The sequence below is a fragment of the Lutra lutra genome, chromosome 7, assembly GCF_902655055.1.
Source record: "Lutra lutra chromosome 7, mLutLut1.2, whole genome shotgun sequence".
Lineage (NCBI taxonomy): Eukaryota > Metazoa > Chordata > Mammalia > Carnivora > Mustelidae > Lutra > Lutra lutra.
The window spans coordinates 135,581,118-135,606,534 of record NC_062284.1 but is presented as its reverse complement, the minus strand read 5'-3'; the positions used below and the strand labels follow the sequence as shown (position 1 = coordinate 135,606,534).

The window sequence follows — 25,417 nt, the reverse complement described above, 5'->3', positions numbered from 1 at the left end:
TAGACCTTCTCGCACGGTTGCCTTCCCCACCCAAGCATGGCTTATACAGACGGATCACTCTTTCGTAGGACATGACCTTCCCCCCTGAGCCCCAGTTAACCCACCCAAGGGGGTCATCTGACCAAAGAGAGGCCGACCAGGCCCTTCCTAGAGATGTTCAAACTCGGAACCCATGGTGTGACTTCGGCAGAACCTGTCAAGGCCCAGGACATACCCCTGTCCCTTCACTCTCCATTCTGACTTCGCATGATGGATTTTCTTTTCTTTTCTTTTTTTAAGATTTATTTATTTGACAGGAATCACAAGTATGCAGAGAGGCAGGCAGGGAGAGAGAGAGAGGAGGAAGCAGGCTCCGTGCTGAGCAGAGAGCCCGATGCGGGGCTCGATCCCAGGACCCTGGGATCACGACCCGAGTCAAAGGCAGAAGCTCAACCCACTGAGCCACCCAGGCGCCCCGGATTTTCTTTAATAGATTCTCCCGCACAATCTGTTGACGAGCAGGTTCTCCAAATGGTTCATGCGCCGTTGAGAGTCTGATGCACTGGTCTCTCACTTGGGCCTGGCTCATGTTAAAAGCCAGATCAAGAAGGATTGAATCATTTTCTTCATTGGGTTTCACAGGCTTTCAGAGCGCTCCAAAGATGCTTCATTTTGAAGTGAAATGCTTCCTTTCAACACTGCAGCTCTCTCCCAACCTCCAGAATTTCTCCTGGAATTCAGAGCTACCGAGTGGCCCTTTTGTTTGTTTGTTTGTTTGTTTATTCATTTTACAGAGATCACAAGTAGGCAGAGAGGCAGGCAGAGAGAGAGGAGGAAGCAGGTCCCTGCTGAGCAGGGAGCCCGATGCGGGGCTCGATCCCAGGACCCTGAGATCATGACCTGAGCCGGAGGCAGAGGCTTTAACCCACTGAGCCACCCAGGCGCCCCACCGAGTGGCCCTTTTTATATTACATACCTGAGCCAAACCTTCCCTAATTTCAGTGAAACCCCTCAAGCTGGGAGTTAGGTGAACACAGAGTCAGCTGTCTTTTTAAAGAAACAGATTCTGACACAGAACCATATTTCGCTATTTTTGTGCTATGCACTTATTTTATCTACTAGACTGTAAACTTTTGGAGAAGTGTCGAATGTCTTTGTTTCCCTTGGCTCCCAACACTTCATATTCAATAAATACAAGCTTGAGACAACAATGAATCATTCAATCACATTCCTTAGGTTAAATATAAAATTAATGATTTAAGTATCATTAATGAAATAGATGATCCCACTAAGAAACATTTTTTAATTTAATTTTTATTTTTTAAAATATTTTTATTTATTTGACAGAGATCACAAGTAGGCAGAGGCAGGCAGAGAGAGAGAGGGGGGGAAGCAGACTCCCTGCTGAGCAGAGAGCCCAATGTGGGGCTCGATCCCAGGACCCTAGGATCATGACCTGAGCCGAAGGCAGAGGCCTAACCCACTGAGCCACCCAGGTACCCCACTAAGAAACATTTTAAAACATACTGTTCTATATTAGAGCGGTTTTAAAATAGATCCCAATATTAATAACATTGGGCAAAACAGGTCGGTATTTTTCTTTTGCATGAGGCAGAGGCACAGAATTCCTACCTCCTTGATGGTGAGAGGAAATTGGAGGGCCCAGGCAGAGAAAAAAATGTGCTATAGATGTATTGATTCTTCTTGTGGGCTAGTGAGCTGGCTGAGGTGCGTATTCACGTACAGATGAACACATAGGATTCTGGGGGGCTCAATGGAAGCATGGGGGGGGCAGAGATCCTTTGGTCCTGATTGCCTCTCCAGGCCTGAAGTGTTCCCAACCCTCTCCTGCTTCAGAATAGGGCCGGTGGCTAGAGGACATCGGTTGTTCTGGTCCACCCAGAATCCATTCCACCCTCTTCTGGTAACAGCACCGGGATTTACTGCTGGGGACACACCCTTCCCCCACTCTCAACACTTGTGACCTCATCCTTCTGTTCTAGAAGCGGACACGTACCCCTGTCCTGGCCAGACGGTGGGTTCTAGCTCCCTGGCCACAGTGTGGATTTAAGAGGAGCCCAACCAGTCAGCCTGGGGTGGGTGGCTGGAAGAGAGGAAAGAGGCACTCTTTTCCCACGGGCTAAGCCCAAAGATTTGGGGTGACGTGGGGAGGTGAGGGACCCTGGAGGGGGAGGTTGTGCCTGAGAATGAAATGAATGAAAATGAAACTGACCTGGGGTGGTCAAAAGGAAGCTGCACAAACTTTACTCAGTGGACTGCCCAAGCTGAGACATCGCCTCTTCTCAAACCAGACCTCTTTGGTCTGGTTCTCAGTGCAGCTAAGGGTCCTGCCCATGAGAACAGGGAACCAAGGGAGAGAGGACTCTGCTACTGAGTCACGCTACTCTGGTGCCAACCTTTAAGGGCTCCACTTCCGTGCCTTTCCCATTTTCTCCCCTGACAGCATCTCATACCCCGGGCAACAGTCCTTGAGAGGCTGCCTGCAAAGCCCAACGCACCCAAGGGCCCTGGCTTCCCCCCGGTGTCCCACCCCCTTGTGTCAGCCTAGCTGGCAGGGGGAGGGGAGGGTTTCCTGTGAGTGCACTTAAATACGTTCAGAGCCATTTTTAGACTTTTTATTCTATAGACCAGAAAATTGCTGAAATTAGGAGACATTTGAAGCGGCTCTTCAACAAGCCAGAAGAGATTTCTGTGTGGCTCTATTTAAAAGCTCAGCAGCAGGTTGTTTGGGCTTCTGTCTTGCTGTTATGTAATAAACATAATGTTAAGCTTTGGGAGCCCCCAATACAGGTTGAGAGGGAGGAAAACAGCAGCCTCACAGGGATGCGTGCCCTGGAAATGCTTTGTAGAGGTTGGGAAGAAGGTAATAGAGCTTTCTGTGTTAAATAGTGTTAAAAATAACAGCGTGTGCGCACAGATCTTAATTACTATGTAAATTCCCGAAGGAACCGGTAGCAAAAAAGAAAATGGAAAGGAGGTGGTTTATTCATATAAGGGGGAAATGTAATCAACAACCAAACAGAAGCTGTTTTTAAGAAGACAAAGGGACCCAGAGGTGTGGACCCATCTGTTACAGAAAGGAGACTGTATTAATTTTCTATGCTGTGTAGCAAATTACCATAAATTTTATGCGCTTGAGACCATGCAGATTTATGAAAACTCAGATCTGTGGATCAGACCTCCTGTCATGGTGTGGCTGTGTTCTCTGCTCTGGGTCACAGGAGGCTGAAATCAAAGTGTTGGGTGGGAGGAGCCACCTCGGAAGCATGGGGTCCTCTTCTGAGCTCACTTAGCTTTGTGCAGAATTTAGTTGCCTTTGGTTGTAGGACTGAGGTTCCCATTTTCTTGTTAGCTATCACTGGGCACTGCCCTCACCTCCTAGATGCCTCCCACATCTCCTCACTTCCACAGGTTCTCTCGCAACTTAGCTGTTATTTCCTTCAAGGCCCCAGAAAATCTCTCTCATGCTTCCAGTCTCTCCACCTTCTTCCATCTTGGACCCCTAGACCCTTTTTTAAGGAGCTCAGCTGATTAGGTCAGGCCCACCCATCTCCAGGATTGTGGGGGCAAGAATCATGGGGGCTATCTTGGAATTCTGCCTACCTCAGTGATCAAAGTTTTGTACAAAAGCAGAGCCCCCCAACATGTAATCTTATTATGCTACTGTTATGGACTGAATGTTTATGTCTCACCAGAATTGCTAATCTGCTTTGTGATGGTATTTGGAAGAGGGGGTCTCTCAGAAGGTGATTAGGTTTACATAAGGTTGTGAGGGTGAGACTCCTGCAATGGGACGGGCATTCTTATAAGAAGAGATGGAGAGCCCAGAGCTCTCTATCTCCACCATCTGAAGATATAAAGAGAGAGCAGCCATCTTTAAGCCAGGAAGAGGGCTTTCACAAGGAACTGAGCTAGCCCGCACCTTGATCTTGGACTCCAACCTCCAGAACTGTGAGAAATAGATGTTAGTCTGTGGTATTTATTTATAGCAGTCTGAACTGACTAAGACAGCTATAATACTGAAAGCCACATTAATTTACCTCAATATGAACCTTCAAAGCAGGCTCTCCAAAGACTGTGAAAGCATCCAGTATTTAGAGTTTTCTCATGAGCATGTCCTTCCATGTACACCTCATTTGTTTGAGCTTTTATTTGTCCAACCCTTAGCTCCTATTCTCCTTTTGGCCTGGTGCTTGATCCCAGGGCCAAGTCTATTTTTCCCTTAATTCCATCCACAGTATAGAGCTGAGCCACTCACCAGAATCTGACTTGCCATCTTGTAGGTTTTCTAGAATTTCTCTCATTCAGCTAAGAAGTTCCTGGCTCTTTTCTGGGTGCTCGGGAGGCCTTGTCCAATCTTGGATGCATGGCCAACTGAGTCCGACACCTTCAGTCCCAAAGCAGAGCCCAGGGAAGGAGACCATCCCCAACGCCTCTTATTCAGGGTCTTTTAGGCTCTTTTAGGCTCTTCTGGTGAAATCTTGTCTATTCACTGTTCTCCACTCTCCTGCTGAGTGGGAAAATGAGTCCCATAAGAAAGCAGTTTTGGGGCTGGGAGCCTTGCTATATCCTCATTCAGGTTAAACTTCCTTAAGTAACTGAGAACAGATTGAGTTAGATTTCTTAGGGCATTTCTCTGTGCTGAGTGCTTAACCAGGAAGAATGTTACACAGGGTACCGAGCTGAGGGCAAATAGCTGTGTCCAATTCCCTAACCTCAGTCACAGAAGGGACTTGAGGGGTTGGACGTTGGGGTCCCTGGTGTCACCACAAGCTAGATCTACCTCTTCCAGAATCCTTTGCCCAACAGCAGAGCTATTGTGAAGATTTCCCTCACCCCTACCCTCGTGCCCCAAGCAAGCAAGATGTTTACTCCAGCACTGGAGGGAGGAGGGGGGTGCAGGCAGAAAGGGGAAGAATGCTAACCATAACTAACCTAAGTCAGATGGCTGGGCTGGCCACTAACCAGAGCTCTTCCTCGCCCTCTGGGGATGGCAGAAGCTAAAGTCTGGATCTCTGCATGGCACTCTGGAGGTTTAAGCTCGGATCTGAAGCTTAACCACCCCCTTCCCAGAACTATTATTTATTCTCCCCGCCCTTAAGAGGAGGTGACTTGCCGTAGATAATAAAAAGACCTTGAGACTGACCCCTACCTACTGCCTGTCGGAACTGAAGGGGGTTCCTTAATTTCTCTCAACTTCCACTTCCTCATCTGAAAGAGTGGGGTAATTATACTTGGCTTGCAGGGTCTTTTTTGAGAATTAGAAATCATATACCTGGCACCGTGCTTGGAAACTACCACTCCCTCCAGAAAGGGTTACTACGGCTGTTCTTGTTAGCCCTGCCTCTGGGTGTAGGTTTTTCATGGCTCTGCCTCAGCTAGGCTGCAAGTTTGAGAGCAAAGATGGCGTCTGCACTGAGGATTGCAATTCGGGTACCTGACAGAGAGGAGGCGCTGGTCTCTAAGTGGGGAGAGTCTGGAATTTGAGCAAGGGACAGCGGCCACAAGGAAATAAGCATCTACGCACAATGACTTACTCTATTTTCTGGGTCAGTGGTTCTCAAATTCTTTGTGTTCAGGACACATTCAGAGAAACAGACATATTCAGACACCTGTGAGTCAGCAATAATTGTAACTCTCTCCTTACTATTGAAGAACAGTGTCTTTCAGAATCTATGAAAGCAGTCACTGCGGGGCACCTGGGTGCCTCACTGGGATAAGGGGCTGACTCTTGATTTCGGCTCAGGTCATGGTCTTAGGATCCTGGGATTGAACCTTGTGTGGGTCTCCACGCTCAGCACAGAGTCTGCCTGTGATTCTCTCCCTCTCCCTCTGCCCCTCCCCCAACTCGTGTGCTCTCTCATTCTCGCTCTTGAATAAATCTTTTTTTTTTTTTTAAAGCAATTACTGCAGCCTCACTGTTTATTGGGATGTCTTTGACCATGTGGTTGAGCGGGTAGCTGTTTACCACCCTGATCTCCCCTACTAGTGTGCACAAGAAGAATTCTTCCATGTCCAGTTAACCGCCACAACTTCTTGGTCCCTGGCTTGACAACACAGCTTCAATGTTTTCATAGCAGTAGAGCTTGTGGCCGTGGTATACCGGCCTGTCAATCTCAGGCAGGAACTTCAACATTCCCCTTGGAATCCCAGGATTGAACTTTGCAGTTTTTATTGGTTGGTAATCTCATAGGTCCTTGACATATAGTCATTTGTAAGTCATTTTGCTAAGATGTTAATTTTTAAAAATTAGTTTATTATACAAGTAATATATGAGTACATATATATTCATATATTACTTGTATAATAAACATGTACATATATAAATGTACATATATATATATATATATATATATATATATATATATTTAATGCTCACACAGTACAGACCCAGAGAAAAAGTTGTAGAAGTCTTCCTCTTTTTCTATCAGTCAGAATAGGTCATGTTATAGTACAGTAACATACACCACCCCAAATCACAGTGGCCTACGGTGTATGTCTTATTCATAGTGTGTATTCATACTGCATTCATAACTGCATGTTTTCTACAAGTCCACTACAGCTGTGTTTTTTTCCTTCCTCTAGAACCAAAGCTGATGGAAAAATTAACCATCTGGAGCATTGTCCATCTCATGGCAGAAAGAAAATGACAAGGCAAATGGTGCCCTGACTTCCAGAACTCAGCACAAAACTGACCAACATCACTTCTTTGACTAAACCAAGTAATATAGCCATTCCTAAGTTCAATGGCATGGGAATACGTCCTCCACAGAAAGGAACGTGACAGGAAAGGAACTGAAACGTTTAGTGAATGAGAACACATCTCTACCATCTCCTCCTAGGATGACTTCTTTCCCAGAGGTAACCACTCTCAACAGTTAACAGTCCCTTTTCTTAAATATTTGTGTGTGTGTGTGTGTGTGTGTGTCTCTCCATTTATTTATTTATATTTCTGTAGAAAAAGGCATATACATAAACATGGAACAGTACACATGTTGCTCTGCAACTTTCTCTGTTAACGTCCTTTTCTCAGAGACCTTTCTACGTCGGTATAGAAGTCTATCCTGCTCTTCTAACAACTACACAGCATTTCATGCCGTAATATCTTTACATTGTTGGAGTACTTTTGGATATTTTCAAAATTGTTTGCTATTATAAATAATGCCATGATAATTACCCTCATACAGACATATATATTTATGCACACATGTATTTCTGAGTAACGGTTTTCTAGAAATAAATTGTTAGAGCATGTGTATGTGACAACTTTAATAGGTTTGCCAATTTGCCTTGAAAAATGCCTTCACTGGGACACCTGGGTGGTTCAGTTGATTAAGTGTCTGCCTTCAGCTCAGGTCATGATCCTGGGGTCCTGGGACTGAGTCTTGCAGTGGGGTCCCTGCTCAGTAGGGAACCTGCTTCTCCCTCTCCTCCCTGCTCGAGTGCTCTCTCTCGCTATCTCTGTCACTATCTCTCTCTCTCAGATAAATAAATAAAGTCTTTTTTTAAAAAATGCCTTCATGCACACACATACCCATCAGCAATGTAAAAGAGCCTCGTTTCCTACATCACCAACAACTTCTAATATTATCAAACTTTTTCTTTTTTTTTTGTTGATATGGTGAGTTTTAAAAGTGGTAGTTAATTATTTTATTGTATTTAATGTGTTTCCTTCTTTACTGGTGAGGTTGAGCATTGCTTGTGTTTATTGTCTAATTTCATATTTTCTCTGTTGTGAATTGTCCATTTCCACTCTCTCCCTGTCCTCTAGTGGTTGTTTTTCCCTTCATATTTGAATGAGCTATTTGATATTAACCCTTTGTCTGTACTACTGGTCGTGAATGCAAGCATTTCTCATTACCATCAGGAACTTTCCTAAAATCCAGACACTGAGTGAAATGTTACAGCAGCTTTTCTCCTATCAATTCCTCACTACCAACCAATTTCCTAAAACACAGAACAATGTCAATATGTGCAACAAATTAGCATGTCAGTTGCATGAACCATGCATAACAAATTAGCATGTCAGTTGCATGAACCATGCATAACAAATTAGCATGTCAGTTGCAGGAATTGTGTGTAACAAATCAGCATGTCAGTTGCACCAAAGGTTGCTTCCTGATGATGAAACAGTGAATGACTTTTCACAGATATTTGCATGTGTGCATTCACTGGTCAGAGTATCCTCAACATCAGACTCAATCCCTTTGCTGACACTGAGTGCTTTTCACAACATCTGCATGTGATTCTGACATTCTTCCAATTATATGTAGAAAGTAACTAGAGAACTCCTCCCCACCCCTCACACACGTGCCACTTTGTTTAAAATGTTATATTGAATCTAGGGAATGTACAAATAAAATTTTCTGTATTAACCTTGGTCCAGAGCACTTTGTGTTAGATAGAGATGTATGCTCTGTGAAGTCTGAGTGTCACAGATAGGGGGATTCTGCTGTGGTAAACTTGCCTGGGAGAGAGCTTGTAAGGTATGTCCCTATTTACTTCCAGTCTGGACATTCTCTTTTTAATTTTGTTTTTTGGGGTTTCCCCCACCTAGCTTTATTGAGTTGTAGTTGACATGTAACTTGAAGCTGTATAATGTGATTATTTGGCATATACATATGTTGCATAATAATCACCAGAGTTAGGGAAGCTAACACATCCTTCACTTCACATAATTTCTGTGTGTGTGTGTGTGTGTGTGTGTGTGTGTGTGTGTGTGTGTGTGTGGTGAGAACATTTGAGATCTACTCTCAGCAACTGTCAAGGATACCACACAGTATTGTTAACTACAGTTGCCTTGCTGTATATTAGATCCTCAGAACTTACTCAGCTGGTAACTGGGAGTTTACCATCAGGAACTTTTGACCAACATCTCCCCATATCTTTCCCTGTCCCTAGCAACCGCCATTCTATTGTCTGTTTCTGCAAGGTTGGCTTTTTAGATTCCACATACAAGTGAGATTATCCAGTGTTTGTCTTTCTTTGTCTGACTTAACTTCGCTTAGTATATCTACTGCCCTCAGGGTCCAGCCATGGTGTCATGAATGGCAGGTTTTTCTACTTTCTGTGGCTGAATAATATTCCAGTGTGTATGTGTGTTTGTGTACACCGTAGCTTTTTTATTCATTCATCTGTCGATGGACATTTAGGTTGTTTCTTGGTTATTGTCAATAACGTTGCAGTGAACATAGGGGTGCACATATCTTTTCAAATTAGTGTTTTTCTATTCTTTGGGTAAATTCCCGGTAGTGGAATCACTGGATCATACAGTAGTTCTACTTTTAACTTTCAGGGAACTCTACATTTTCCATAGTGGTGGCACCGTTGTTTATAATTTTGTTCATGGCGTCTCTTTTAGTTGCAAGATTTGTCATTTTCATGCAGTCGAATTTGTCAGTTATCTTGTTTCAGGTTTAAGGATTTAGAGTCTTGTTTTAAGTGACTTTCCCTATCTCCAGTTCTTTTTAAAGTCCAGTTCTTTTTAAAAACAATGTATGTATATACATATATTTTAAGATTGTTAATTTTATGTTTGGTTCTTTAACCACAAGGAATTAATTATTGGGTAAGATAGAGATAGGATAGTGGAGTCTACCTTTCCTCTGACCCCAAAGCAGGCAGCATATCAACCCAACACCTTTTTCCAACTGGTTTGAAATATACCATAAATTAAATTCTCAGCATTTAAAAATATGTATTCTCTATCTTCAGGCGTCAAATTTTGCAGTGCTGCTGGTGTACAGGGATGCAAATCTCGGGGAGCATGGTACTAAGGACCAGTATCCATGTACCAACACGGGCATTCTCTGTCATTGCAATGATTGTCACACAGATAAACACTTTATGTGACAAACTATTCTGAGATCAAGGCAGCTGCTGGTGACGCATGTCGAGGGATCTAGGTGAAATGTTGATTACAAATAACTGGGTTCCTATTGTAATAAAATTATGAAAGTTTTTAAGGGATCATTTTACTTTTTCAGTTATCCTTTAATGCACTTTCCTTAGGACTCTTATAGATCTGATGATGTTCAAGAAATCAGGGATTCAGTAACTCTAGTGCGAGTCCCTGGAAGCATTCACGTTCTACTGTGCTGTGAGTTTTCTGGGTCCTGGAGATTGTCCTGCAGCTGTTCCCACCTCTGAGGTGGTTAGGGGTGAGACTTCTCCAGGTGTTTCCATCCCACTTGTTTTATGAAAGAGGAGGCTGTGCTCTTGACCTCCATCCCTTTCTCTCCCCACCGGTCACTGCTCATCCCATGGCAACCTGAGCATCCCTTCTCCACACCTCTGAAAGGCCACCTACGGGTCTAGTCAGAGAAGTTTGAAGAGGCCAGAGTCGGGGTAGTAGAGTACAGGAATGTTCAGATGATGGCTGACATCTCTCTCTCTCTCTTTCTTTCATACACACACATACACACACACACACACACACACACACACACACACACACACACACACACACACCCTGAGTGAAAATTAGGTGACACCTTAGAACAAGAAGGCCAGCCTGGGCTGAGAAGACAGTCTGAAAGCCTCATGAGGAGTTTTGAGAAAGCTTTAGCCTCTTGGTGGCTGCCAATCCGGGCCAGGCATCTCCTGACCATGGGCTGCCCCCCAGCCGGCCTTGTAGGTATCCTCCTCATTTCTTCAGGGGGCTTCACCCGCTGAGACCAAGGCCTTGTGCCCCTGCCAGGGCTACTCAAACTTCCTGTCAGCCACACCAAGCCGCTTGAAGCCTCACTCCAAAGCCTGGAGAGACACAGCCCGTCCTAACTTAGGCAAATGTGGAATTTCTCGGTTGTCCCTAGCTTTATCTTTGAAACAGAAGCAAAATTTGTGTTCCACATCATGGATCTGTGCTTATTTTGATATAAAAAATGCATGTTCAATTTCATGCCTAACCCTCCCACCCTCCCTCCCAGTAGGTCCCAGTATAAAATCCGAAACTGCTCTCTGCTTCACAGTACTCATTACAGTTGTAATTAATTCGTGTTTGCCCGATAATTTAGCTGCTTTCCTTCCCACTGGACTGTTACCTCCCAGAGGGGTGTACTACGTCTTCCTTACTCCCTGCATTCTCAGGGGCTCACTAGTGTCTGTCGGGGGCTGTGGCTTTTAGTCTCCGCGGTGAGAGCCTTCTTCTTATGAGGCTGACATGGGGATTCCAGTCCTCGTGGAGGTCAAGTATCTGTGCTTCCTTTTACAAGCAGAAATGCCTGGAGAGTGGCCTCACAAAGGGGTCCTTGTGTACCAAGGGTCCAGGTGAGAGGCATGATCTGTCGCTGCTGGGGACCATGTCACAGCTCCTGGCGCTCCCCTGGGGCAGCGAGGTGATGACATCACCTGAGAGCACATACAAAAAGCACCTATTCTGTAAAGGTCTCTAAGGAGAATTACTTTCAGCTCATTCTTGCTGTACTGGGCGCATAACATCGTAAGTCATGGCTTTCTGGATTCAGTTCAAGGGCATCGATGATTTGGTAGTTATTTGATTTATAGAAGTTTTCCCAAGTCAGAGAGGAAATTGAAGTGTGTTTTGCTGAGGGTAGGAAAACAACTCAATTTGGAAGAGGAGCTGATATCTCAAATAAGCAATTGTAAATTATGTCAATTTCCCTCACCTTTGGGTCTAATTCTGCTGTCTCCTACACGATGTCAGTGACAACCTTTCTTAGCATTCCCGATACCCACAGAGCAGCAGTCAGAAGATTTATGGGTTAAAAAAAATGCAAATTCCTTAAAACAGCCAAGTGCTGTCTCCGAGTTTCATGCAAAGATGTGGTTAACAGCATTTGAAGACAACACTAAATAAAAATAGTAAGAAAAAAAAAAGAAAAAAAATAGTAAGAAATCTGAATTGTGGAATAATTATTACTGTAATTACTTGCATTTATTGGACATTGTTACCTGGCAGACACTGGGCCGAGTTCTTTACATGGATTGGCTTGTTCCATAGCAACCATTCAAGGAGGGAGAATTATTATGCCCATTTCCCAGATGAAGAAACGGATCTCTGGAGAGAGTATGTAACTTTCCCAAGATCTTGCCTAGTGGAAAAGAGAGTCAGAGCTTGGAGGCTGGTTCACATCATTTTCTGGTCCGGGCTCTTAGCACTGACCATGAATAAGCAATTAACATTTGTGTTTGAGAAAGAAACAAACTTCAGTCATGCTGAGTACCAGTGGCTGAACTTGTGTTGTTCACTTCAGGGCCGAACAGATTTGTTTCCCTTGACAAAGACGTAAAGATCCTTTGGAAGCGGCACATTTATGAACTCTTAGGTGATTGAAAATCTGTTGTTCTCTTCCCTTAAAAATGTTAAGCATTGCCTCTCCTCTGCAAACCCATTACAATCTAACAAAATTTTTGCGAGTTTGGCCCATGTCGAAATTCCAGCAAGACGCCTGTTTCGGTTTGGCCAGTCATCAGAGAGTTCTGACCAGCGGTGGTCGTTTGAATGGTAGGCTGACATTCACAGCCTCTGCTGAACGTCTCTCTGAGAGCAGGGATCCCCAGGGTTTCTTTGAGTCACTGGGGTTGGTTGGAGTTTGTAGACGCTTCAAGTTACCTTTACAGAGTACTTGTGCAGGTGCATTTTGGAATGGTATGACCCTCTCCCTACAGCCATTGACCTTTCTGTCCATCCGGGTCCACAACCATCCCCCTCTTCGGGAAACATTTTCAATCCCCTTCTGTCCAATGCAACAGGGATAGACAGAGCAGACACTATCTGCCCAATGTTGTGCTACTCCAGACCGGGGGAGGAGACTCTCTATAAAATATTAATGTATTAATAAAAGCTGACATTTATTGACTGCTTCTCGTGAAGCAGGACTTCATTTTATCCTCGCAGTCATTTTTCAGAGTGGTGGAGCCCCAGGTCCCAGTAGCAGACTGAGATCCTGGGTGATTGCAAATCTGACATCACAGTCTGAGATCTTAACCCCTATTTCTTTGGTACCATTGCAGTGAATTTCAGGCAGTCTGAAGACAAGGAAGGGACTAGTCCCGGAAGAGTCCAGGGAAGGAGTGGAAATTGAGCTGGATTTAAAGGATTGCATTGGAAAGATTGGAAAGGTTTGCCCTGGGGTGGAGTCGGGGCAGAAAAACAGGCTCTCTTGTTTTTGTTCTCCCTATAGAGCAATGGAAAAGGTGAATTAGAGCACTTTGTGGTTGGCATTACCAATTAATTTAAAATAAACACCCGCCTTGTCATTTGAACTTAATCTTATTATATAGCAGATCTCTTCAGATTTCTTTTGTTTGTGCAGATTTTGCAGGCAGGGGTTTTAAATCAATCAAAGAGTGTCTGGGCTGAAAGGAATTATTTTTTGTGTGCATTAAAATAATTGGCCCAGTTCCTCTCTGAAGCAATAAGTAAAACATCTCTAATTCCTGTCTTAGAGGAAAAGTAATACTGTATAGGGCAAAAAGCATTCACCTAACTACCTCTCTTTTATTTCTAGAACATGGTATGATGTCCGGGAAAATGAATTTACACTGTCTGGAGGAAGAGCTGAGATCAGCATATGTAGCCTGAACTTAGCACAGATACCGTGTCCTTGACAGTCATGCTTAATTTGCATGATAAGTGAGCAAAGTTTTCCAATAACAGAGAGGGAACAGACTGAGAAACAAGTTTGAACTTATATACCCTGCACGCGATGTCAGGATACCTCACTGTCCTCTTTTCTTCCACTTTGTGTCATCCCGCCATAAAAGTGCCTCATATAAAATATTCTTCCTGGGTTATCTGGACTTTGTTTCCAAGTCATTTCATTTCCCCCTGGTTGTTGACTCTGTGTCCTTGTCTATAAATCATCGACCTCCTTCACGGTTTCAATCTTCTTGTCTTTTTTGCAGAAAGTAATTTTTTCAAAGACATATTTCAATACATATAAGGGGGAAATTATCTGACTTTGATTTAGCATCTGCAAAGGAGCTTTGGTGTGTTTCCGAGAAAGCTAGAATCAGGTGACTTTCTTCTTTGTATGGGAGCAATCCAGGCTCTCTGTCCCTGCATAGAGATAAGCACTGTTGGTGGCAGCTCTGTGGTGTGGCTGGGCCCGAGCCTACCTTCAGCTCCAGCGTCTAGCCCTGATCAGTCGAGTTGATCATGGGAAACAGTCTCTCCTGTTTCATGGGAGTAAGGCAGCATGTGGACCTTACTGCCACCAGGCATCCTACAGTCATCAGGGACTTAGCCCTAGGAGGCAACCCACGTTGGATGTGAAAGAGAGGGGAGGTAGGAAGATAGAGAGTCCTCATGTCATTGTAGCAATCAGTGCTGTTCGCTGTACCTCTGGGCTCCCAGTTGGCCAATAAGTCCCTCTTTGTTTAATAGTTTTAATTCAGTTTTCTGTTACTTGCCGCCAAGAGCATTTTATCTGCTACACCCAACAACTGGGCCGTTGAACTGAAACACAGTTCTAGACCTCACAGTGCAGTTTATCCATTGCAACTGTCTAACGGTAGTGTATTGGGTAATTAAGTTGCAGCCACTGATGGTAGATGAGGTAGGTCAGACGATGCTGTTAGAAATAGAATTGTATTTTTCATTCACATGACAGCCTGAAGCAAGTGTTCCAGGTCAGCAGTTGGCTCTCTTTCCCTTGGTTCCACTAGTTTTTCAGGAAACCAGCTTCCTTCCACCTTTTGCCTCCCCCATCTCCTAGGGCTTTGTCAGCATCCTCATCAAGTTGGCAGAAGGGGAAGGAAGATAAAGGGGGTACCTCTGCCTCTTATAAACCTGGGTCCAGAAATGGTACGAACTCTTCCCACTCTCCTTTGGCTCAAACTCAGTCATGTGGCCCCATCACCCAGCAAAGAAGGCCAAGAAGAAAAAGTAAATTGTTGATGACTAGTTCACGGTCCTGCCCAGAAAGAATGTTCTATAAGATTATTAAATTACATGACAAAAAGCTCAAGAACAGTGCACATAATATCAGCCCAACTTTCCAAATGCCCGTGTCTATACATGTATAAGCTATGCCTCTATGTCAACATTTGTTCTCGATCTCCTGCAACCATGTTCCCCTTCTGGCACCTTCATGATGACTGCGTTTGCAAATACACTCCACCACCCTCTGGTGAGCATTACAGATTTCATTGTAGATCTTGTATGGAGGCTAAGATGAAATCAAATCCCTCTACGGACACTTGTTCTTTCCTCCAAAATTCTCACCCCATGTCAGTGGTCCATCTTCACCACCCACATGCTTCCCTTCCACCATGACTGGTACAATCACCACCTGACCAGAGCCCACTCTGCCCCCTGCCCTTGGTTATAGGCCATCTCAGAAAAACAAACACTTGCTAATCAACTCAAAACCAATGATATACTTTTCTCCTCCAGCATACCCCTCCAAGAACTTAGCAAATAATTCACTGAACAAAGAAAGGTTTCTTCTTGGGGTACATCTGCTGGGTGGGGAGCTGCTAAATAAGATGAGATTTTGCCATAAAAATTCACTTCCGTAGACAAAGAAAACTGGAGGGATAGTCCCAAACTGTCAACCGTGTCTATCTCTAGGTAACTGGATTACATGTAATTTTTTCCTCCTGCATAATTCTGTACTTTTCTGTAAATTTCGCTACTGTATTTTTAAAATGTTCTATAGTACATGCTGTATTTCTTTAATAAGCTGAAAAGACATATTTTTTCCCCAAGATTTTACTCACTTATTTAGAGAGTAGGGGGAGGGGCAGAAAGAGAAGGAGAGAGAATCTGAAGCAAACTCCCTGCTGAGCACAGAGCCTGATGTAGAGCTTGACCCCATGACCCCGACATGACCTGAGCTGAAATCAGGAGTTGGACACCCACCCAACTGAGTCACCCAGGTCCCCCAAGCTGAAAACACATATTAAAGGAATGTATTTTCGCTCAACTTCCGTGATCGATAGGGAACTGTAAATCAAAAACCACAATGAGGGGGGCACCTGGGTGGCTCAGTGGGTTAAGGCCTCTGCCTTCGGCTCAGGTCATGATCTCAGGGTCCTGGGATTGAGTCCCGCATCGGGCTCTCTGCTCCGCAGGGGGTCTGCTTCCTCCTCTCTCTCTCTCTCTGCCTGCCTCTCTGTCCACTTGTGATCTCTCTCTGTCAAATAAATAAAATCTTAAAAAAAAAAAAACCACAATGAGATCCCACTTCATGCCCATTAGGATGGTTACCATAAAAAAAAAAAGACAAAAAGAAAAACAGAAAATAGTAAGTGTTGTCAAGGATACAGAGAAATTAGAATTCTTGGTTGTTACAGGAAATGCAAACCAGGGCAGCCGCTGTGGAAGACAGGATGGAGGCGCCTCCAGGCATTAAACGTAGACTTACCATAGGATCCAGCAATTCCGCTTCTGGATTGACACCCAGAAGAAGTGAAAGCGGTATCTCAAAAAGGTATTTGCACCCCCATGTTTACAGCAGCTTTATTCACAATCGCGAGGAGACAGAAGCAGCCCAAGTATCTATGGGTGGATGAATAGATAAACAAAATGCAGCATTTACAGACGATGAGATATTATTCAGCCTTCAAATCTTGAGGACATTATGCTAAGTGAAATGAGACAGTCACAAAAACACAAACACTGTACAATCTACTTGTACGAGCTACTTAGAGTATCAAGTTCATAGAGGCTGAAAGTACTATGGTGGTTGCCAGGGCTGGGGGAGATGGGGAATGGGGAGTTAGTGTTGAATGGCTACAGAGTTTCAGCTGGGAAAGATGAGAATGTTCTGGAGACAGACGGTCAAGACGGACAGTCGTGTGAATATCCTTCACACCACTGAATCGTATACTCAAATGGTTACTTGAAGTGGCAAATTTTTGTATATTTTACCATAATTTCTTAAAAGAAATTTGCCTTTCCAGAAGCAGCTTTATGAGAATTCTTTACTTGGATAGCTTGTGATCTCTTTTGAAACCAGATATTGCTACAGTTCAAACTTTCCATCTCTATAGTATTACTGTTTTTTTGTTTTTTAATTTAAATTTTGTTAATTAAAATTAACATACAGGGCAATATTGGTTTCTGGAGTAGAATCCAGTGATTCATCATCCGCATACAACACCTAGGGCTCGTCCCAAGGGCCCTCACCCAGCAAGCCCATCCCCCACCCACCGTCCTTCACCACCCTCAGTTTGTTCTCGGTCATTAAGAATCACTTATGTCTTGTTTCCCTCTATCTCTCTTTTTTCTTTTTTCTTTCTTTTTTTTTTTTTTTTTTTTAATTAAGTAGGCTCCACACCCAGTTGTGGAGCTCAGTGCAGGGCTTGAACTCAACCCTGAGATTGAGACCTGAGCCGAGATCAAGAGTCGGACACCTGTCTCAGCCCTCCAGGCGCTCATATAGAGTATTACTTTTAAAATGGATTTGTAAGTGATGTAAAGAAAAATACTTATTACACCCAAATTACAGAAGGCACAGGGATTGATAAGCTATGGCTTTCTCCTCCCTAAAGATTTGCTGTCTGGTAAGTGAGAAGGACAAGTAAACAATGAACTATGGTCCACAGGGAAATGAAACCGTGGCCAAGTGTAGAGATAGAGGCACTGAATTCTGCCTGGGTGGTTAGCGGGGCTTCCCAGAGAAAGAAGTGTTTAAACACTTGGGGGTTTACTCGTAGAGATGAAAGCGTGAACATGGGGGCACACTGGAAAGTGGAAGAGAGATGGAGGGACAGGACTGGGACGTGAGGAAACCAGTCAAGCCACAAGTACCGTCCCCAGAGGCCTCTGGGCGGTCACGGGACATCCCGGGACTTTGAACGTGCCTGGCTATATAAAGGCTGGCGAGGAAGGCAAGCTCAGGCCTGCACGTGGCAGCGTTGCCTTTACTGGGGAGAGGACCCCGGAGGCCGGCTAAACTCAGAAATCATGTGAAAGTCAGCCATGGGTCAGGGCCAGAGTGGAGACCTTGGCTGGCTCAGCCGTGTGGTTCTAGAGAAAGACGGAGCCCGCCAGAGATCCCTGCAGAAAACAGGGGAATGGCTCCCTGCCTGTTGGTGCCTGATCACGGGCAGGTGTTGCTTTTGTAGTCTGACAAGAAGAAGAATGGAAACTTTTTCACTCAATCCAAAAGCTTCTGTAATGTTCTGTTGGCATCTTGGACTTGGCCAAGCTGAGGCCTGTGGCTTCCCCCAAGCCCCATAGGCACGGACTTCTCTTGGGATGATGGCAGGCAAATGGTGCACCGCTGGGCAACCGTCAGCTTTGCCCAGGAAGAGTGGAGACCAGAGCATGCTTGTAAACTGAACATCTGAGGGTGCTGCGTCAGTTGGGTTGCGGGATGGGGGAGATCGATATGTGATACGGGGATATTGTAATACTGGACCTGGAAGATCTTCAAGGTCAACTCAGTTGCTACCTTATGGTCGATTGGTGTGTGTCCCTCCTGTCACTGCGGCTGTTTCGGGCCTCTGAAGCCTCTGTCATCTACTGGTCCCTCCCTCCTGTGGGGCACGTCTAGTCCAGGCAGCTGCCTAGATGGCCCTCGTGGCTCCTCTCTGTAGCTCCAGCACCCCCCTCGGAGGACCCTTCCTGCTGCTCCAGGTACCAGAGCAGTGAGTGTCCACAGCTGGCTCTCATCAGGCCCTGGCTAGAGCACAAACTGCAAGGGACGGGTCATGTGGAAAATCCCACAAATCCAGATCCATCCACTCTCAGGGGATCGGGCCCCTCTCTTATCCACAAATCACAAAAACCTCTACCCCCTTACCTTCTTGGAAGCCTCTTTCAATTCCCCGGGCAGGCTTGACTGCACAAAGAGCTGGAAACTCCCTGCCTGGGGTCAGGACACCCAGGTCTGGGAACACAAAGCGCTGGCTGTTTTTCCTGGAAGAGAGAGGGGAAATTATCTTGTCATTGTTTTTGTTGACAGGTCAGAGTGGCAAAAAAGATAAGCTACGATTAATTTCCCAATATCTCACCTTGTTGCTCGTTAATGAGCTCACTAGCCTGAACACCTGGAGACAGGTGGGCTAGGCTCCCCATCTGACACCGGGACGTCAGTGGAGCCCTTGACCTGACACCTGTTAGTCTGCTCTGGGTCTTTCTTGGCTCCCCAGGACGTGCCTGTCAGGCAGTTCTAGTGGGCCACTGATTGCTACTTCCTTTCCTTTTTTTCCCACCCCTGTTGCTGCCAGGTGGCCCTTCCCACTCCATCCACCTCTGTCTGGTCTTTCTCCTAGTTATTCCTGTGTCCTCAGGCACAAAGCCCCAGAGGACCTGATTTTAGAGCAGAGCCACACTCATGAAGCAGAACCAAACCCCAGCGATGCCTGAGCATTAGGAATCTGAGGGATGAACCCTCCTTACTTCCATGTAGATTTAAAACTCCCTTTGTACTAAGGATCCTGGCATGCCCGACCCCGAGGAGTAGCATCCTTTGTGAGGAGCCCACGGCCCCAGGCCCAGGTCAAGAAACCGTGAGATCAAACGGCCTGAACGAAGCTATGTGGACAAGGCCCTTCTCTCCTGTGGCTCAGGAAGAGCCCTTGTCTTTGTTCACCAAAGAAAAGGCCTTGTTCTCTTTTTCTGGAGTGTTCTTTAAGGAAGCTTGCAATCTGCTTGGTTCTGTATATTGGATTTTCCATCTTGACTGGGGCCCTAGTGAAGCTGAAGCCAACCTCCCCTCTCATGCCCAAAGTCAGGGACTTTACAAGTTCTCAACACTGGAAGTTTTGCAACATCGGAGCCTCTCCCCCGGCTTCCTTCTCCAGCCAATCCCGACAGTCTCCGAGTCTGAACACTTTGGCCTCACATCCGGGGTCTGGGGTGTGTGTCAACAGCACGAGGGCTGCTTCTGCATGTCAGCTGCTGCGCTCCGTGTCCACTTGCCCAGGTCTGAAAGCCACGACCTTTCACCTCCTCCTGGGTGCAGCCCCCCACCTCCCTGCCTGCTGCGGCTTATGTGCATGGACAGATACAGGATCCAACAATCTGATTTATGTTTTCCAGATTTATCGCATCACTCGCATACCCAGGCCGGCTGATATTTTAGGAGCGTGAATCAGAGTGTCTGGCATGGCTTTCTCTGCAGCCGAGCTCGTCTGCAAGCATGATGAAGTCGGGAGGGGGAAGAACTCCACTTATCAGGGAGGAAATTTGTGTCAGTGACAAGTCTGCCTGGCAACAGCGCTACGAAAGAGACACGCTAGGCCCCAACATCGGGGCCAAAATCTTCACGCCGCTGGAGAGCGTCACGCTAAGCAATTTTACCCCTTGGTGCGCTGACTATACTCTTTGCGGGGTGGGGAGTGGGGAGGAAAGGAAGTGTTCTGCACAAGCATTCTCCCAAGGAGATGCCATCACCTGCCCTCAAGCAGGAAGACTGGAGATCAACGGAAATGTCACCAGGCTATAACTATCCATTGTCCGTGGATACGTCGTGAATGAATAATACGAAAGGGGCTCATGCAGTGAAAAAGGGAGGCTCAAAGGCAAAGCTGCCAGAGGCAGAGCTCATGGACCCCCCGTGATTCAGGGTGGGCTCTGCTTGGGGAGCAGAGCTCAAGATGAGGCGACAAAGAGCTAGCCCTTGATTTTTTTTTCCTAGTTCGCTTCAGCGCATGCTACTAAAGAGAGAGTGTCTGATTGCTCAAGGACTCTCATCGGAACGATGGAGAAGGTAGACCCAGGGCGGGTGTAGACATCCAAACACTTGCAGATACCTTGAAAGCAGTGCTCGTTTCTTCTCTGCCTTTGGACCTCGACACCCAGATCCATGGTAGGCAGAGCACAGAAGATTACTGCAGGTGTGTTAAACCAAACCCAGCCCCAGCTCTGTCTGTACTTTGAGCGCCCGTGAGTGTATCGCTTTACCCCTCCAGGCATCCCTTTTACCACTTACCAGTAATCTCTTAGAGGTCGTCCCAGGTCTGGCATTCTAGGATTCTAAAGGTCAGGACTAGTTTTAAAATCCTAAGAAAGCAGGGAATTTAAAATATTTCCATAAATGTTTATATCTCAGATGCCGGATCCTTGGGCTCCTTTATTACCCCACTGTGTGCACCAAGTCTTTGGGCTTAAATGTTCCCATGAATACCTCACCCAGTGGTATCTGGGGTATGTTTACATTTTTAGCATCCGTGTAATTCTATTTGGTTTTATGCCACAGGAAGTTCAAGCCTGATTCATTTAAGGAGTTTCGCAAAATGAATCTTTAAAAAGGGAAGACGATGTGTTGCACATGTTAGACCATTGTACTTTGCCTTGTTAGCCAATCAGGCATGTTGGGGGTGGCTCGAGCTTTGGTCCAGGAATCTGTTAGCAATCCATAAAGTTGAATATTTTACTATCTTATTTGGAAGCATGGAATTTAAGAGCTGGAATGGACCTTCGAGGTAGGCCAGCATCTCCGCCTAAATCAAGGGCAGGGGAGATTTTGCCCATTTTTGCCTGCCTCTCAGCTCTCAATGCGGCTTTCCTATTGTAGGTCTAGAAAATCTGATCCAAAAAAGCCCTGGTGTTAAACCTGAGAATGAGAGGGTCGGGAACAGACAACAGAATTGTGTCTAGTCTGAGAGTGTTTTCCTTCCCACCCCAAACAGACAGCTCCAGAGCTCAGTTCCTGCTTGTCACGGGGAGGGGGGCAGCGGTGCAGGGGGGCACCGAGGAGGGTTCGTGCCAGGTGGCAGCTACCTTTTGCTGGCTTTTGCAAGAAGCGTATACCAAAGAGAAGCCGCCCTCCATAAAAGTCAGCTGAAGACCCATGGGCACCTTACAAGGGAACGTTGAGCCCATGCAGACTGACAGAGAGACCGAGGACTCACAGCGATGCCATCAGACCTCGGATTGGAGTCAGCAGACAGGGCAGCGGCGGAACCCAGAGGAGCGACTAAACCAAAAAGGAGAGAAGCAAAAATCCCGAGATGCCCCTAGTGAGATGGGAGATGAGGGTGGAAAGTGCAGAGGTGCTGCCGTGGGTCCTGAGGAGGCAGCGTGATTGAGGGGGACCCTACGCCTTAACCCATGGGACATCTAAGCTCCAATGGAGGACACAGTCGTCAAAGTGAAGGCTGTGGACGGAGGGAAGGAGCATACTGGAAGGTGAAAAACGAAGTCCAAAGCTGGGAGAATTGAGGGCAGGGGAAGGTGAGGGCAGCAGATTCAGAACCGAGTCTTACATTTCGGGAGTTCTTCTCTGTGGCACTTGACCCATGTCTGGGGCGACCATTTAAAGGCCCTCTGCCGAGGTTCGCACAAAGACAATGGACTGAGGGGATTTGAGCAGGATCAGAACAGAATCCTGTCCTTTAGACAGTGTCCTTGGATACTAGAAGTTAATAACGGGGCCACAACCTGTATTGTACAATCTCCATTGTACTTTTGGCTGCAAGTAACAGGAGACCCAGCGGAAAGGAGTTGGATCCCTGAGGGATATTTAGCATCTCATAAAATAAGAAGGTGACAGAGGGCGGTGCCAGGGTTTTCCAGGAAGGGGCTCCCCTGCCTGCAGCAAGGACCCTGTCCTTCCCTCTTTTTTTCCCACTGGTCTGCAGGCTGATGCCCGCTCAGGATGGTTCTCCTCGTGGCGTTGGCAGTTTTAGGCATCCATGCAGACCACAATGGTCAAGGAAGAAGAAAGACCTAAGTCCTCACTTGTGTCACATCTTTGTGTGTGTGTGCACGCGCGTGCACACGTGTGTGTATGTCATTTCTTAAGATCAAAAAATCCCTCCCCAGAAGCGCCTCTTACAACATTCCCTCCCATCTTCTCAGTCACGGAGTGACCTCATTACCGCACCAGGCATTGTCCGTGGCCATCTTTCAGCAGAGCAAACTAGACCAGCAGACTGGCTGAGGCTGTTGAAGGTTCATTCTGGGGGGTGGGAGGCTTCCCCGGAAGCATGCGGCTGTCCAGGCAGAGGTGGACAGAACTGGGAGTCCACGTGGGAGGGAGAAGGATTGAGGATCCAAACTGCACATGGGATTAGTTGTTCTGGGTAATGGTGAAGGGACTGGAGAGGGTGTCCCCAACCCAGACCTGCTAAGCCCCTCCACTGACCCTCTGCACTTTGGGGACAACTGTGACAGAGGAGTGACTGAGGTCAAGGAGAAGTGAAATGGCAGAACAGGGTTTCTCAGGTAGGGAGGGGCAACTCTCAAACTACGCCCCCAACTCGGCCCTTTTTTACCACCACAACAGCTCTTTCCCTGTGACATTTTAAACCACCTTCTTTAAAGTCTATTGCAGGGAAAACGTATTTGTTTCCAACTTTATTGAGACATAATTGACATATAACATTGTGTAACTTTATGGTATAAAACGTGATGAATCAATACTCATATATTTTGCGAAATGATCACCACCATAGCTTAGTTAGCACATCTGTTACCTCACGTCATTATCTTTTGTGTGTTTCCTAAGAACATTTAAGATCTACTGGGAGTAGATCGTGAATACTTTCAAGTATACAGCCCAGTGTTGTTAACTGGGGTCACCACACGCCCATCGCAGCCCCAGGATTTGTTTGTCCTAAAACGAGAAGTCTGGACCCTTTGAGCAGCACCTCCCACATTTTCCCTACCCCCCCAGCCCCTGTTTTTATAAGTTGGCCTTTTGTTAGATTTCACATATCAATGCATTTATATAGTATTTCTGTGCCTTTGTCTGACTTCAGTGAGCACAGTGCCCTCAAGTTCCACCCAAGTTGTCACAAATGGCAGGATTTCTTTCTTTTTGAAGGCTAAAGTTTATATACACCTATATATAATTACATATATTTGTTATATAGTTATATATATAATACATATTTTATATATAGAACATTTATATATTATTTATATATATATATATACATATATATATATATAAAATTTTCTTTATCCATTCATCAATAGACACAGAAGTGGTTTCCATGTCTTGGCTCTTGTGAACACGGGAGTGCAGGTGTCTCCTTCAGACACATACCCAGGACTGGGATTCCTGGATCATAGGCCAGCTCCCTTCTTCATCTTCTGAGGAACCTCCATACTGTTTTCCACAGTGGCTGCACTAAATACATTCCCACCGACAGGGCATGAGGGTCCCTTTTTCTCCACATCCTCGCCAACACTTCTTATTCCTTGTCTTTTTTTTTTTTTTTAAAGATTTTATTTATTTATTTGACAGAGAGAGATCACAAGCAGACGGAGAGGCAGGCAGAGAGAGAGAGAGAGAGAAGCAGGCTCCCTGCTGAGCAGAGAGCCCGACTCGGGCCTCGATCCCAGGACCCTGAGATCATGACCTGAGCCGAAGGCAGCGGCTTAACCCACTGAGCCACCCAGGCGCCCACCTTGTCTTTTTGATAATAGCCACTCAAACAGCTGTGAAGTGGTATCTCACTGTGGTTCTGATTTGCATTTCTTTGATGATTCGTGATATGGAGCATCTTTTCATGTATCTGTTGGCCATCTGTATGTCTTTTTTTTTTTTTTTTGAAAAATATTTATTCCATTCCTCAATTTTTCAATCAGATTATTTGTTTTTTTTTTGCTGTTGAGTTGTATGAGTTCCTCACATACTTGGGATATCCACCTCTTACCTGATATATGGTTTCTAAATATTTTCTGCCATTTCATAAGTTGCGTCATCATTTTGCTGTTTCCTTTGCTGTGCAGAAGGTTTTCAGTTAGACATAGACCTACTTATGTATTTTTGCTTCTGTTGCTTGTGTCTTCAGTGTCCAACCCCCTACCCCCCAAAAAACTGGTTCTAAAACCAGTGTCAAGGAGTTTTCCCTGATGTTTTCTTCTAGGAGTTTTATGGCTTCATGTCTTATATTTAAGTCTTTCATCAATTTTAAGTTCATTTTTAAAAAGATTTTATTTATTTTTTTGACAGACAGAGATCACAAGTAGGCAGAGAGGCAGGCAGAGAGCAAGGGGGAAGCAGGCTCGCTGCTGAGCAGAGAGCCTGATGTGGGGCTCGATCCCAGGACCCTGGGATCATGACCTGAGCCGAAGGCAGAGGCTTAACCCACTGAGCCACCCAGGCACCCCAATTTTAAGTTCATTCTGCAAGTAGTGTAAGACAAGGATCGAGTTTTAAGATTTTGCGTGTGGATACTCGGTTTCCCCAGAACCACTTCTTGAGAAGATTATCTTTTCTTCCTTTGAGTCTTCCTGCCTCCCTTGTCAAATATTAGTTGGCTGTATATGCATGGGTTTGTTTCTGGATTCTTGAGTCTATTCCATTGATCAGCGTGTTTTGCCATCCGGTTTTGATTACTACAGCTCTGAAGTGACAGTTTAAAATCAGGGAATGTCTGGCTTTGACATTGGTTTTCTGTTTTCTCAAGATTACTTTGGCTATTCAAGGTCTCTTATGGTTTCATACCAATTTTACGATCATTTTTTCCTATTTCCATGAAAAAAATGCCATTAAAATTTTGATAGGGATTGCATTGACTCTGTAGATGACTTTGGGAAGTA

The 25,417-nt window shown here is 45.4% G+C and overlaps 1 long non-coding RNA gene across 1 annotated transcript in view; it reads left to right on the top strand.

Annotated features, from left to right (window-relative positions):
• Window positions 1-25,417, top strand: part of LOC125105163 (uncharacterized) — a 79,131-nt gene that overhangs the window by 8,020 nt on the left and 45,694 nt on the right. Inside the window, exons 2-3 of the long non-coding RNA XR_007128822.1 lie at window positions 6,586-6,861; window positions 19,961-20,227. This is a non-coding gene — a long non-coding RNA (uncharacterized LOC125105163). The remainder of the gene's footprint in view (window positions 1-6,585; window positions 6,862-19,960; window positions 20,228-25,417) is intronic.